Source organism: Nannospalax galili, unplaced genomic scaffold (genome assembly GCF_000622305.1).
Source record: "Nannospalax galili isolate Female #2095 unplaced genomic scaffold, S.galili_v1.0 scaffold89, whole genome shotgun sequence".
In the NCBI taxonomy this organism is placed as follows: Eukaryota; Metazoa; Chordata; class Mammalia; order Rodentia; family Spalacidae; genus Nannospalax; species Nannospalax galili.
Window position 1 is genome coordinate 505,963 of NW_008359211.1, and position 14,109 is coordinate 520,071.

Below are 14,109 nucleotides of genomic sequence, written 5' to 3' on the forward strand. Positions count from 1 at the left end.
TCTGCTTCAGCTCTTGCCTCGAGTCCCTGCCTTGAGTTCCTGCCCTGACTTCTGTCAGTGATGGATTGTGACCTGGGAGTTGTAAGCTGAAATAAACCCTTCCCGTTCCGAATTGCTTTTGGTCAGGGTGTTTTTATAGCAATAGGAAGCGAACTAGAACGCCCAGAAAGCAAATGAAGTGGGTGCAAAGAAGGAACAAGAAACGGGGTACACTGCTGAGTGCGAGAGTGGGATAGAGACAGGCAGGCTGCAGTCAAAACCTGGGGTGATGGAGAGGCAGATGTGGCCCAGTGAGTAGGAGACAGAAGGGACCCCAGAGGCCAAGACGCACTGCCCTGTGTCTTCCAGGGAACTGCCCCCACCACCAGGATCTGTGGGACCCTAGAGCCACCTCCCACAGCTGGGTGGGGCATTCTTCGCAGTGCTCCCTTCAAGTTACTCTGGGTTTGCTATTTTTTATACAGAGAGTTCTCAATTCCTGAGTGGGCGGCACTAATAGGAGAGCGTAGGAAGGTGAGAAGGAAGAGCACATCTTTATTAAAAGACTGGGCTTGGACCGAGGGCTTTTTCCTCCTCATTCCTGAGGGAGGACACTTCCTTTTCTCCCATTCTGAGGAAGTTCTGGCTCATTGAATTTTTCTGGGATTTTTATACTATTTGGGGTGTGTGTGTGTGTGTGCGCACAAATGCCATGGTGTGCATGTGGAAGTCAGAGGACAACTTGCAAGGGTCCGTTCTCCCAAGGGTCCGTTCTCCCTTTCTACCATGTGGGTTCCAGGGATCTAAGTCAGGTCGGTAGGCTTGGTGGCAAGTACCCACTGAGCCATCTCACCCGCCCTCTCCTTGCATTTTCTCCTTTTAGCTCCTTTCCTGGTCTGTTTATTCACCAGCTCCTTACTCATTATTACTATCATTATTGGTTTGAATCCCACCTCGGCCACCTGCTGGTATTTGTTCTCGGCCAGGCTTCTTAATCCTTCTGTGCTTCTGTTTCTAAATATGTAAGTAGGGACTGTTAAAGGCAACCTTGTCATGAGGGTGTTGGGAGGATTAAATGAGTCAGAAATGTGCTTGGCATAGAAGGACTTCATATATGTGGGTTCTTGATCTTTAAATTCTGACCACACCCTGGCTATGTGCTGGGCCTGAAGCACCTGGAGTTGAACAAAACAAGACATTAGCTCTCCAAACACCTAGCATTCAATAAGAGTAGCACTGAATGGATTAATTCCAGAAGAGACAATGTATTGTGACTTTGCTAGTGGGAGGGTCCAAGCACTGTAGGAGGAGGGAGTGACTGGAGTGCAGGAGCAATTATGGAAGGCTTCACAGCACAGAGTTTTGAAGGATGAAGAGGAGTTTACATCCTCTGGGAAAAAGATGTCAATGTCCAGGAGGGAACAGTGGGGGGGCGGGCAGGAAGAATCTTGGCTGTGGCTTCAAGCATGTGGCTGGAGGCATGGTGATGCTGGGTGAGAGGCAGAGTAACAGGTGGGGGAAAATGGGAAAAGTATTAGAAATACTTTTATTAAGTATTCCTAAATTAGGCGTTCCTAACTTACCGAGATATTTAGAGAAAAGTATTTTGCCCCCTTCTGGCTACAAAAAGAAGGGGAACAGAATATTAGGGGATCTTCCCTTGTTTATTTTTTTTTAGATATTTATTTTAATCTTATGTGGATGAGTGTTTTGCCTGTATGTATGTTATATAAGTGCACCCATGTTGTGCAATGCTTGTGGAGGTCAGAAGGACGGCATCCAATCCCCTGGAACTGGAGTTACAGACGGTTGTTGGCCACCACGTGGGTGCTGGGAACCAAACCTGGGTCCTCGGCAAGAGCAGCCAGTGCTCTTAACTGCTGAGCCATCTCTCCAGCCCTCCAAGTTTTAAAATTTTTATTTTATGTATATGAATGTTTTGCCTGCATATATGTGTACCCATGTCATGCAATGCCCACAGAGGTCAGAAGAGGGTGTCAGATCCCCTGGAAATGGGGTTATGGATGGTTGTTAGCTGCAAAGTAGGTTCTGGGAACTGAACCCTAGGACCTTTGCAAGAGCAGCCAGTGCTCTTAACCACTGAGCCATCTAGCCCCATCCAGCTTTTTGATGTGGGTTCTAGGGATCTAATTCAGGTCTTTATGCTTGCTTGGCAAGCCCACTGAGCTATCTCCCCAGGCCCCTTTGTTCTTTACTCCACGGAGGAATTGCCTGTGCTGACTCTATCCCAAGCCCCCTGGAGGAGGGGGGAGGTGGTGGCAGGACCTCTGGAGTAGCTGTCTAGCCAAGTCCAGGCTCCAGGTCTGACAGACTGGAGCCCAGAGGTGGACAGTGGACAGACAGTGGACTTGGGACTGGAGCTGAAGGGTCCAGCCCGCAGTGCCTGTGCCTGTTAACCCTCAGCCCCCCCCATCTCTCCCTGGGCTCTATGCCCAACACTGAGCTCATGCCCCTCTGTCTCGCCAGGCTTCTTCTGGCTCTGTGCTAACTGGCTGCCTAGAGCCCTGCAGGTGACACCTGCCAGGGCTTCCAAATGCTTTCTGTGACTTACTGTAAATTAAAGGCCATCTCAGGAATAAATGAGCTCAAGATCTGAAGACAAGACTATGGGCTCCACAGGGCCAGGGCTAGGGTGTACACTTTCCTGGACAGCCAAGTGTTACAACAATTACATGAAGTAATGAGTTAGAAAACACAGAGTCAAATACTATATAAATTAAATTTTTTTTTAATTTATATTTTTATTTTATGTTGTGTGTACTGAGTGTACTGCCTGCATGTATGTAAGTTCACCCATGTTGTGCAATGCCTGTGGAGGTCAGTAGAGGGCATCGGATCCCCCAGAACTGGAGCTACTGTTGTTAGCTGCCATGTGGGTGCTGGGAATTAAACTTGGGGTCCTCTGCAAGAGCAGCCAGTGCTCTTAACCACTGACCCATCTCTCTAGCCCATGATTTTTAAAAACTAGCTGCATGGTAACTCATCCAAGAAATATTCTGCAAGTTTCCTGAGTTTTGATACTCATATCTAATGCTAACATAAACATCTTTTGCAAATATAGTTCATTGGTGTGAAAAAGAGAAAGAGAGAAAGAGAGAGAGACAGAGAAACAGACAGAGAGCATAGGGACTCTGGAACAGAATAGAGCTGGTATGTGAAAGAGAAATAACAAGCCAGATGTGGTAGCTTACACTTGTAATTCCAGCACTTGGGAAACTGAGGCAGGAGGATTTCCTCCAGTTTCAGGCCAGAGTGGTCTACTAAAAGTTTTACACCAGCTTGTTTTCAAAAACTTAATTTAATTAAAATTTAAAAATAGGGGCTGGAGAGATGGCTCAGCGGTTAAGAGCACTGACTGCTCTTGCAGAGTGTATTAGTCACTTTTCTGTTCCTGTGATAGAAACACTGACCCAAGCAATTTATAGAAGGAAGGGTTTTATTTGACTTACGGTTCCAGGGGAATTACAGTCCATCATGCCAGGCATGATGGCTGGAGGTAACTGGAGCAGGAGCAGCAGAAGTGAAACTCTCACATCATCATGCAGGCACAGGAAGCAAGAGAGTGACTGGAGATCTGGCAAGGCTTAAGAACTCTCTAAGCCCACTCCCAGTGACATGCTTCCTCCAGGATAGCCACACTTTCTAAAACCTCCCAAAACAGCACCATCATCTGGGGACAAAATGTCCAAACACTTGGAGCCTATGGGGGACATGTTCATTCAAACCACCACAGACCTGGGTTCGATTTCCCAGCACCCACATGGTGGCTACAAACCGTCCTTAACTCCAGTTCCAGGGGAATCTGAAGCCCTCTTCTGACATTCGCAGCATTGCATGACATGGGTGCACTCACATACATGCAGCCAATACACTCATACACATAAAATAAAAATAAATAAATAAATAAAATATTATTTAAAATTGTTTATAAAATTTAAAAATAAAAAGGGGAACTAGAGGAATAGCTCAGTGGTTAAAAACACTGGCTGCTCTTGCAAAGGACCATGGTTCGGTTCTCAGTACCCACATCCAGGTCACAACCATCTGTGACTCCAGTTCCAGGGGATCTGATGCCCTTTTCTGGTCTCTGTGGGCATTGCACACATGTGGTATACATACTTACACTCATACACATAAAAATAAGTCTTAAAAAAATTTTAGGGTCAGGAGCAATAGTTCAGCCTTCAAGAACACTGACTGCTCTTGCAGAGCACCTGGGTTTGAGTCCCAGCATCCACACAGCAGCTGACAACCATCTGTGGCTCTAGTTCCAGGGGATCTAATGCCTTCTTCTCACCTCCCTGGGCATTGTATGACAGGGGTACACTTATATACATTCAGGCAATATACTCATACACAGAAAATAAAAATGATAAACAAAATATTTAAAAATCATTTTTGCAGCAGGGTGTGGTGGTGCATGCTTTTTAACCTCAGCATTCAGAAGGCAGAGGCAGGTGAATCTCTGTGAGTTCAGGACAGTCTTATTATATAATAGCTAGTTCCAGGCCAGCTGGGACTACAGGGAAACCCCATCTCAAATGAAAAAACAAAAGAAAACAAAATTTTAAGGAGGAGGAAAAGGAGAAAAAAAGGAAGGAAGGAAGAAGAGAGGGAGAAAGAGAGGGAAGGAGAGAGAGGGAGAGAGAGAGGGAGGGGGAGAGAGGGAGGGAGGGGGATGGAAGGTGGGCAAGCACACTGTAGGAGACATTAGTGGGCAGATGGCTCTTCTAGGCAGGGCAGGCAGGAGAGCTTCTCTGAAGAACTGTTTTGTCTTTTTCATGGTGATGCATAGAAGACGGAGGACACAGTCTCAGTGAGAACAGGGAAAACACTTTCCAGGCAGATTCCTGAGGCAGAAAATGGCTTGGCAGGTGTCAGTATGCCAGAAGGCACAGGAAGTGGAAGCTTGGTGGGTGTGAGGGCAATGGTGGCATGACTGGTGAGAAAGGCCAGCAGGGCCAGCTCACCAGGGTCTGTGGACCACAGGAGGAGCTTGGCTTCTGTTTCCCAGTGCAGCCTTTAGCCACTTAGGTTGATTTATAAATTGTATTGGAGCATAACAAACATGAAGGAATCATAAGTGTGCAATGTCATGGAATGTATTGGGAGATCAGCACCATGTGAACCTTCGGGACACATAAACAACATCCAAACTTTAAACACCCTCCTCAAGTCCCTTTGAGTCACTCCATGGGAACCGCCATCTTGGCCTCTAACATCATAGAATAGTTTTGCCTGTTTGTGATTCTATAAATGGAAAGATACAGCCACGTGTTCTTTCATTCAACCTTATGTTTTGCCATCCCTGGGCTTTCATCAGTGGTTGTGGTTTAGGTTCTCTGCAGCACAGTCCTTCGCGATCCCATACATGAACATGCAAGTGCTTGCTGGGCTTTTGTGGTCTCCAGTTCAGAGCTTCTGTCAACATTTCCGGTGTTATCTTGGTGCATATGTGGATGTGTTTGTGGTTACTGAAGGGTTTGAAACGTGAAATTGACAAGATTCATGTCAAGGTCGTTCTGGGTCATGCAGCAAGCCCCCCATCCCCCACCCCCTTGGGTAAGTTATACCAGAAGTGAACCAGCTTCAATTTTGTCCTTGTTTCCTCTTACAGAAGCTCTTCTGAGATGCACTTTTACACAGAGGGTGTGCCTGATGCCCCTCTCCCTCTCAAAGGGGTAACCTTGTCATCCTCAGGCCTCAGAGCTCTCATAGAAAAGGAGCTCAGTCTTACCAAAGTTGCAATCAACCATGAAGTTTAAGTTGAATGGGAAATTGCACCAAAAGCCCACGGCTTCATACCCAGCCTCAAGATATAACTAATGTCCTTTTTCTCTTTTCTATTCCAAGTCCAGGAAATGCAGTGGGAATCATGGCATCCCCTATAGGTGAGGGTGAAGTTGCAGCCGCCCTTTGGTCAGCTCTCCAGGGTCCTGTCTTCTGAACCGAGGATGTCTGTTGGTTCTCCACAAATGCACAGTCCTAGCCTCAGCTGGGAGGGGAGTCCCCACGACCCAGCAAGCACCATGGCCTCTCACACTGGCCCTTTTCTGGGATTCTCACCCTCTTCCGCAACCGACCCCAGATCCTCCCTGAGGCCTAGACTCCCGCCCCCCTGCCCTTTCTAAAGTGTGCCCTGTCTCCCTGTCAGACTGCCCCGGCAGCGAGGGACCTGTACCCTGTTCCGGGAAGATGGTAGCTCGCCCACGCCTGGCACTGTGCCGAGAGCCTGGGTAAGAGCGTCATAAATATCTCCTGAATGATTCATTGATTCCTCTGGGAAAGGAAAGCGACCCTTTAAAAGGTTATAGCGAGTTCCAGGACAGCTGGGGCTACAGGGAGACCCTATCTCAAAAAAGACAAAAAAATAAAAAATAAATAAAAGAAAGAAAGAAAGAAAGAAAGAAAGAAAGAAAGAAAGAAAACAGAAAGGCTTTGCAGTCACACAGACCTGGGTTCAAATTCTGGCTCTGACCTTAAGCCTGTTTCCTTATGTAAAATTTAAAAAAAAAAAATGGATGGAGTGGCCATGGATGAGGTCATTGAGGGGATTACTTGAGATGATGCCGCAAGCGACCAGTGCTGGTATAAACCAGAGTCACAGGTCAGACATAGAAGGGGGTGATTATCCATTTGTAGGAGGGGACACTGCCCGCTGTGTTGCCTGCTGGGCTGCTTTTCTGTGGTTCCCTTGAATCCATTTTACAGATAAAGAAACTGAGGCGGGGGGGCGGGGGGGGGGGGCGCAAAGGGAGGCAGGGCAAGAACCAGGCCTGCTGGCAGCGTGCTGTGCAACCGCCTCTCCCGGGCCCTGGTGAGCATACGGCTCTCCACCCCACGCGTGTCCGGGCCGCGCGCTTGGGGATCTCCGACTCGGATGCAGCAGCGTTGCTCCGCTTCGGGGAGTGCAGAGAGCGCTCGGGGTTGTCACTTTAAATTAAAGAAGAAGCGGGGCGGGCGGGCGGACGCGAGGGAGCGCGCGGCGGGCTCTTGGGAGCTTGCGGGACTGCGGCGCGGCTCCAGTCGGCCGCCCGGCTCTGCGAAGCCCCCGACCCGCGCGGCACTTCCCGGTAGGCCACTGCAGGGGTGCGTGGCTCCGCGTGGGCGCGTGCAAACTGTGGGAGGCCGGCCCCGGGAGCAGCGGACCCGAGTGGAGCCTGCAGTCGGACCCGCGGCCCCTCGGCGGAACCCAGGGTGAGTACGCACCGCGACTCACCCCGAGCGCGGCCGGCACACGCATCTTCCGCGTGGACGCATGCAGTCCCCGAACCCGGGGCCCCCACATACACTCCGCGCGCCTGCACCCCCGCGCAGCGCTTGCACACCCACACCAGGCACCGCGCACCCGGCGCCCTTCCCCGCCCCGGCCACTCCGCGCACTGCGCATCGCCTTGACCGGCCCGCGCGTGTGCACCCCGCTATTTACACGCCTCCCCGAGCCTGCACGGCACACACACCCCTCACTTGCACACTCAGCACCCTGGCTGTCTTCACTGCCTCTGCCCCAGCCTCACGTCCCCTTGGGGTTCCCTGGTCAGTCCCCGCCAACTTCCAGTCCCCAGATACCCTGAGTGGTGTGAGGGTCTGCAGGGAACTGTCAGCATCAAAGCGGCATATCGGATCCCATCTTCAGGAGACCTGGGGCTGCGGGAGGAGCCCAAGGGGGGGACCTTCAGTTTCCTCAAGGCTGTAGACTGGGGTTGAGCAATGGGGACGGCGAGCCTCACCTGAGGGCCAAGGAGCCTTGAGCCTGCCTCCCTGGTGGGCATGGTGCTGCCAAGGGACCATGGCCCTCCCAGTCGGTGAGGCCACATCTGTGGGAAGAGCCTGGTAAACCACACACTGGACTGTCAAGTCCGGTTGCCAGGCTTGGAGAGCATCAGTCCTAGTCTCTATGAGAAAAGGGAAACCAAGGCACTGAAAAGAACGGAGACCCACCCCAGTTAACATAACCTGTCCCAAGAAGGGCCAGGACAATAGTCAGCCACCCCTTGTGTCCCCACTCCCCACTCTGCAATCTGGAACCTTTCCCAAGCATCCCAGAACAGTGAGGGCTTCCATCCTGAGGTCCAAACCTGGACCTGGGTGACTCTGGGTAAGTCACTTCCTGAACTTAGCAGAACAGGAGTCCCAGCCACCTCTTTCCATCCCCAGGGCACCAGGGAGGATCTCCTGAGCTAACACAAGGCAAGTCCCTAGTAAGATGCTGGACACACAGTAGGTGCCCAATGTCAGCTGCCACCCGCCCCCAGCCAGTCTGCACTGTGGCTTCTGCGGGTGTTCGGGGGATGGCGCCAGGATGTGGTTATCTCAGAATGTGTTGTGGGGGAGGGAGGCACTTGCAAAGGTTTTCAAATCTAAAGGTCTGGAAGAAACTCAGCCCAGAAGATTGAAACTCCCTCGTACCACCCCCACCCCATCCTTCTTATTATCTGCTGGTGTCAAGGTGGGGATGAAGGGTGCCAACAACACCTCCCTGGGCATATTGGGACATTGAGCAAGAAGACGGGGTGAAATGGAGCGCAGATAAAAGGCCCCTTAGTCTAGGCTCAGAATTCCTGGAAAGCTATTTCGCTAACAAGTCCAGTACAGCAAGGTGGTAGCTCTTCCCACCTACCTTATACCCAGCTCCAGCTAGGCCTGGTCAGCAATCAGCATGGTGGCCCAGAGCCCAGGCCCAGAGCCATCATTCTTTGGCACAGAGTCCAGAATTGCCATATTAGGGTATGTGTCCCTATCTTTCTCATCTGTGAAATGAGGATCCAGTAATCCATTCAGTCACCAGGTCTGTGGTGGGTACCAACTATGCACCAGGCTTGGTGTTAAGCACTTAGCACATAGTGTGCCCACATGAAGGCAGCAAGGGGGAGGTATGACTAGGAGGGCGCCATTGCACAGGACTGGGAAGCAGGGACTGTTTTCAGTGAGCAAGCTCCATGCAGTGTAGACTGAGGCTAACCATAGGTTAGGTAGGGCGAGGTGTGGGAGGAGGATGCATAGTCTTAGCTTAGATGAGTGCCGGGAGCAGCCCCAGCCGGCCCCTGCTGTGTGTCAGAAATGCCAGCTAGCTCTGGTTACTGGCTGCCCTGGCCTTCAAATGCCACATCAGCATCCTAGCTCTAGCCAAGCCACATCCCCTCTGCCTGACAGACCTCCGGGATGCCAATTGGTGTCACTTGGGGTGAGATGGAGTAAAGGGGTATCAAGGATAGTGACTTAAAGTCACTAAGACGGATGCTTGCTGCAGAGCCAGACCTGGCCCAGTGTCCGCTCCCCATGCAGTGAGTGGTTGAGCAACGTTGGGTCAATTCAGTGCCTTGTCTGGGCCTCTCTATCCTCCTGCACAAAGTGGAGATTATTACAGGATTTGCCGCAGCACATCTTGGGAGTAATGGGAAAGATCACAGGAAGTTCTGGGCAGGGGGCTGAGGCTGCTAAGGGGTGAGGCACTGGACAGGGCCACCACTGCTGGGTTTAGGGAAGTTGCTTAACCTGCCTGAGCCTCTCTGAGCTCATCCCAAATGCAGTTTATCAGGCTTATGTGAATGGTGATCCTTTAGTGGACTGCAGATTCTGAAAATGAATGGAAAGATGAGTGGGGCAGGTGAACCCAGGAGCAAATGCCTTTACATAGTCATTGTGGAATACCTACCATCGTTGGGGGCAGGGAGGGTGCAGTACAGACCCCAGACCCACTGTAATTTATGACTGTCAAGAGAAGCACAACCTCCCCGAGGCTTTTCTTCCCTCCTTTCCTTCATTCTAGTACTGGGGATGGAACCCAGGACCTCACACATACTAGGCAAGCACTCTACCACTGACTTATGTCCCCCATCACCCCTTTTTTCTGAATTCCATATTAAAATAAAAAATTTCTTAATTTAAAAAATATATTTTATAGCCAAGCATAGTGGCACACACCTTTAATCCCAGCACGTGGGAAGCAGAGACAGATGGAGCCCTGTAAATTTGAGATCAACATGGTCTACATAGTGAGTTTCAGGCTAGCCAAGGCTACATAGTGAGACCTTGTCTCAAAAAAAAAACAAAAAGCAACAAAAAAAAAACCCAACCAACCAACCAACCAAATAACAACAAGAACCCACAAACAAATAAACAAACAAAAGAAACCCATTTGGGACCCGGGTGGGGGCGATAGCTCAATAGGTATAGGGCTTGCTGAGCAAACTTGAAGACCCAACATTAATCCCCAGCACCAACATGAAGAGCTGGGCATGTAAAGAGGCAAAGACAAGCAGTTCCTAGGGTGGACTGGCCAGCCAGCCTAGCTAATCTGTGAGCCCCAGGACAGTGAGAGACACTATCTAAAAAAGCAAGATGGACAGCTCTCAGCTCTCTCAGAATGAAACATCTGTACTACACACACACACACACACACACACACACACACACACACACACTCAGAATGAAACATCTGTACTACACATACACACACACACACACACACACACACACACAGAGATTCACTTAAATCTAAACAAAACACATCTGCAGGTTGATGGTACTGCTCACAGGATTCTGCTGCTCAGACTGGGAGCCAGGAGCCTCTTTCTGTACCATGAACAGGCCAGTAACCACAGCAGCTAATATTTGCCAAGCTCTCTCATTCTTCCTTACCCCCACAGGGTAGTTTTGAGCCCTTATTTTATGAGCTTAGCCTGGCTTCAAACTTGTTATGTATCCAAGATTGACCTTGAACCTCTGATCCTCCTGCCTCCACCTTCTGAATGCTAAGACTACAGTTGTGTGCCACTGTGCCCAGTTTTATTCAGTGCTGGGGCTCAGATCCAGGTCTTCTTGTGTGCTAGTTAGCACTCTAATAATTGAGCTACATCCCCAGCTCAGTCAGAAGCCCTTTTTAAATATTTTATTTATTTTTTATTTTATGGGTATGAGTATATTATCTGCATGTGTGCAAGTGCACCCGTGTCGTGCAATGCCCACCAAGGGCAGAAGAGGGTATCAGAGCCCCTGGAACTGGAGTTACAGACAGTTACTAGCCCCCATGTGGGTGCCAAGCATTGAAACCAGGTCCTCTGCAAGAGCAGCCAGTGTTCTTAACCACTGAGACATCTCTCTAGCCCCATAAGCCCTTTTTATAGACGGAACAACTGAAGCTCAGAGAAAGAAACTAAGAAAATTGTCTGAGGCCATGAGTCAGAGAGGGCACAGATCTGGGATTCAGAGCTGACTGTAAACCTGGGGATCAGGCTGTCCCCAACAGGATCCTCCACACCGGCCCATTTCCTCCTCCCTATACCCAGGAAGATGTGCCCTTTGCTGCAGGGTACAGCTGGAAGCTCTTATCTGGGGATGTGCCCAGCAGTCATCCACACCTTCCCAGATTTGACAGTTCCCATGGCAAAATGAGGAGAGGGTTGGAAAGTAGGTGTTTGGGAGTCTAGAGTCTGAGCTGGACTGGCCTTAGATGCCCCACTCCCCTCCTCCAGATGCCAGAGGCCTGATACAGCCTGTGGTTCTGCTGGTACCACACACAGCACACACTGTATCTCTCGGTGTGCCTTGCTTGGCTTTTCCTCTTTCTGTTGCCAGCTTGTGCCAGATGTGCAGGAAAGAACCCTGTAAGCATTATCAGAATCCTAGACAGCTGAGGCAAACTGGAATGTGTGTGTGTTTACACATTGTGTTTAGTATGTCCAGACCCTCTTCTATCAGGAACTAGGCCTGTACAGAGGGCCATTTCAAATCTATCTTAGGCAACTTTTTGAAACCTATGCCCACCTGGGGTAAGATACTGTGGTTAGGAGCTTTGAGCCAGGCAGCCTGGGGTGAACACTTATAAGCTGTGTGGCAAATTAAGCCCATAGCACTCTGGTCTATGAACCAGACATGATCATGGTGCCTACCTCAAGGGCTTGTTAAGAGAGTTAAATGCATATATGTATAGATGCTTAGAACGCACTTAGTGCTTAAGCAGTACCCAGTGAGCTTGGCTATTACCATTGCCTTAAGCCCAAGCTAGGATGGGTGAAGCCTTTCTGTCTTAGCACTGCCTGCCTCCCATCACCATGACAACTCCCATCTCATCATTGTGGGAGCAGCATCAGGAGAGCCAGGAACCAGGAACCAGCTATACACCCTCATCCACCCTGTATCTTAGGGCTTATGGACCCCCCATGTGTGCTGGACTAGCTTTTTTTTTTTAATTTATTACTATTATTTTTAAAATATTTTATTTATTATTTTATGTGTATGAGTGTATTGCCTGCATATATCTGAGTTGTACCTGTGTAGTCCAATGCCAGAAGAGGGCTTCAGATTCCCCGGAACTGGAGTTAAGGACGGTTCGTGGCCGCCATGTGGGTGCTGGGAATCGAACTCGGATCCTCTGCAAGAGCAGTCGGTGCTCTTAACCACTGAGCCATCTCTCCAGCCCCTGGACTAGCTTTTTGACTCCAGAGCCATAGGCTGGAAAGAACCCCAAGAGTCCTAAAACTGCCTAAGTATCCCAGCCTCACCCTCTCACTGGACCCTGATCCCACAGAGAAACTGCGGAAGTCTTGAAAGGGTTGGTGAGCTAAAGTCAGCAATGCTTGAACCATGTCGACATTTTTATGAATTGATTGCAACACTGAAAAGTCAACAAGGTTGGGGGGGTGGGCGTGGGCTGCAAAGATGGCTCAGTGGTTAAGAGCACTGGTTGCTCTTGCAGAAGATACAAGTTTGAATCCCAGAACCCACATGGCACCTAACAGCCATCTATAACTCCAGTTCCAGGGAATGTGACATCCACTTCAGTCCTCCCCAGGTATTGTACAACATGGGTACTTTTACATACATGCAGGCATAACACTCATACACATTAAAAAAAAAAAAGGTCAACAAGGGCTGGAGAATAGCTCAGTGGTTAAGAGCATTTGCTGTCATTGCAGAACACCAGAGTTTAGTTCCCAGAACCCATATGGTGGCTGACAACTATCTGTAATTCCAGTTCCAAGGGACCCGACGCCCTCTTCTGGTTTCCATGGACATTGCATGGATGTGGTGTACGTGCATGCAGGCAAAAGACTCATACATGTAAACTTTTTTAAAGTTAACAAACTGCCAGACATGGTAGTGCACGCCTTTAGTCCCAGCACTCGAGAGGCAGAGGCAAGTGGATCTCCGTGAGTTCAAGGGCAGCATGCTCTACATAGTAAGTTCCAGGATAGCTGGGGCTACAGGGAGACCCTGTCTCAAAAAAAAAAAAAAAAAAATATGTGAACAAACTACAGTGGGCATGGTGTGTGCCTTTAGTCCCAGCCCTCAAGATGCAGCCTGGTCCACATAGTGACTTCCAGGCGGGCTGGGACTAGAGCGACCCCATCAAACACACACACACACACACACACACACACACACACACACACACACACATATACACACACACACACACAATAACAACAATAAAAACAACAAATTGGGCATGCTGGTATGTGCCTGTAGTCCCAGCTATTGAGGAAGCTAAACAGGGGATCACTTGAGCCTAGCAGTTGATGGCCAGCCAGGGCAACATACCCAGACCCTGTCTCAAAAATTAATTAGTGCTGGGGTTCTAGTTCAGTTGGTAGAATGCTTGCCTTGTATGCTTAAAGTCCTGGGTTCACTCCCTAGCACCAAATAAAACTCAGTGTGGTAGTACGTGCCTATGATCCCAGCAGTCAGAAGGTAGAGGCAGAAGGATCAGAAGTTCAAGGTCATCCCCAGCTACATAGTGAATTTGAGGCCAGCATATGACTCTGCCTCAAAAAACAACAGGCATCCAGCAGGATGGGTCAGTCAGCAAAGGCACCATACTGGCACTGTGGCACTCAGACTGGGGCATGTGCTCTCACCTACAAAATAAATAAACACAAAAAATTTAAAACATGGGTCTGGAGAGATGGCTCAGCGGTTAAGAACACTGTTCTTGAAGAAGACCTGGGTTCAAATCCCAGCACCCATATGGCAGCTAATGACTGTAGCTGCCGTAACTCCAGTTCCAGGGGATCCAACAGCCTCTTCTGTCCTCTGCGGGCATTGTATGACACGGGTGCACTTACCTACATGTAGGCAATACATGCATACACATAAAATAAAAATAAA

The 14,109-nt window shown here is 49.5% G+C and overlaps 1 protein-coding gene across 1 annotated transcript in view; it reads left to right on the forward strand.

Moving 5' to 3' along the window:
* Positions 1 to 6,950: 6,950 nt before the first annotated feature.
* The window catches only part of Syt12 (synaptotagmin 12), a 41,934-nt gene continuing 34,775 nt past the window's right edge, over positions 6,951 to 14,109 (forward strand). Inside the window, exon 1 of the mRNA XM_008822870.2 lies at positions 6,951 to 7,197. The gene's annotated coding sequence lies outside the window, so the exon portion shown is untranslated. The remainder of the gene's footprint in view (positions 7,198 to 14,109) is intronic.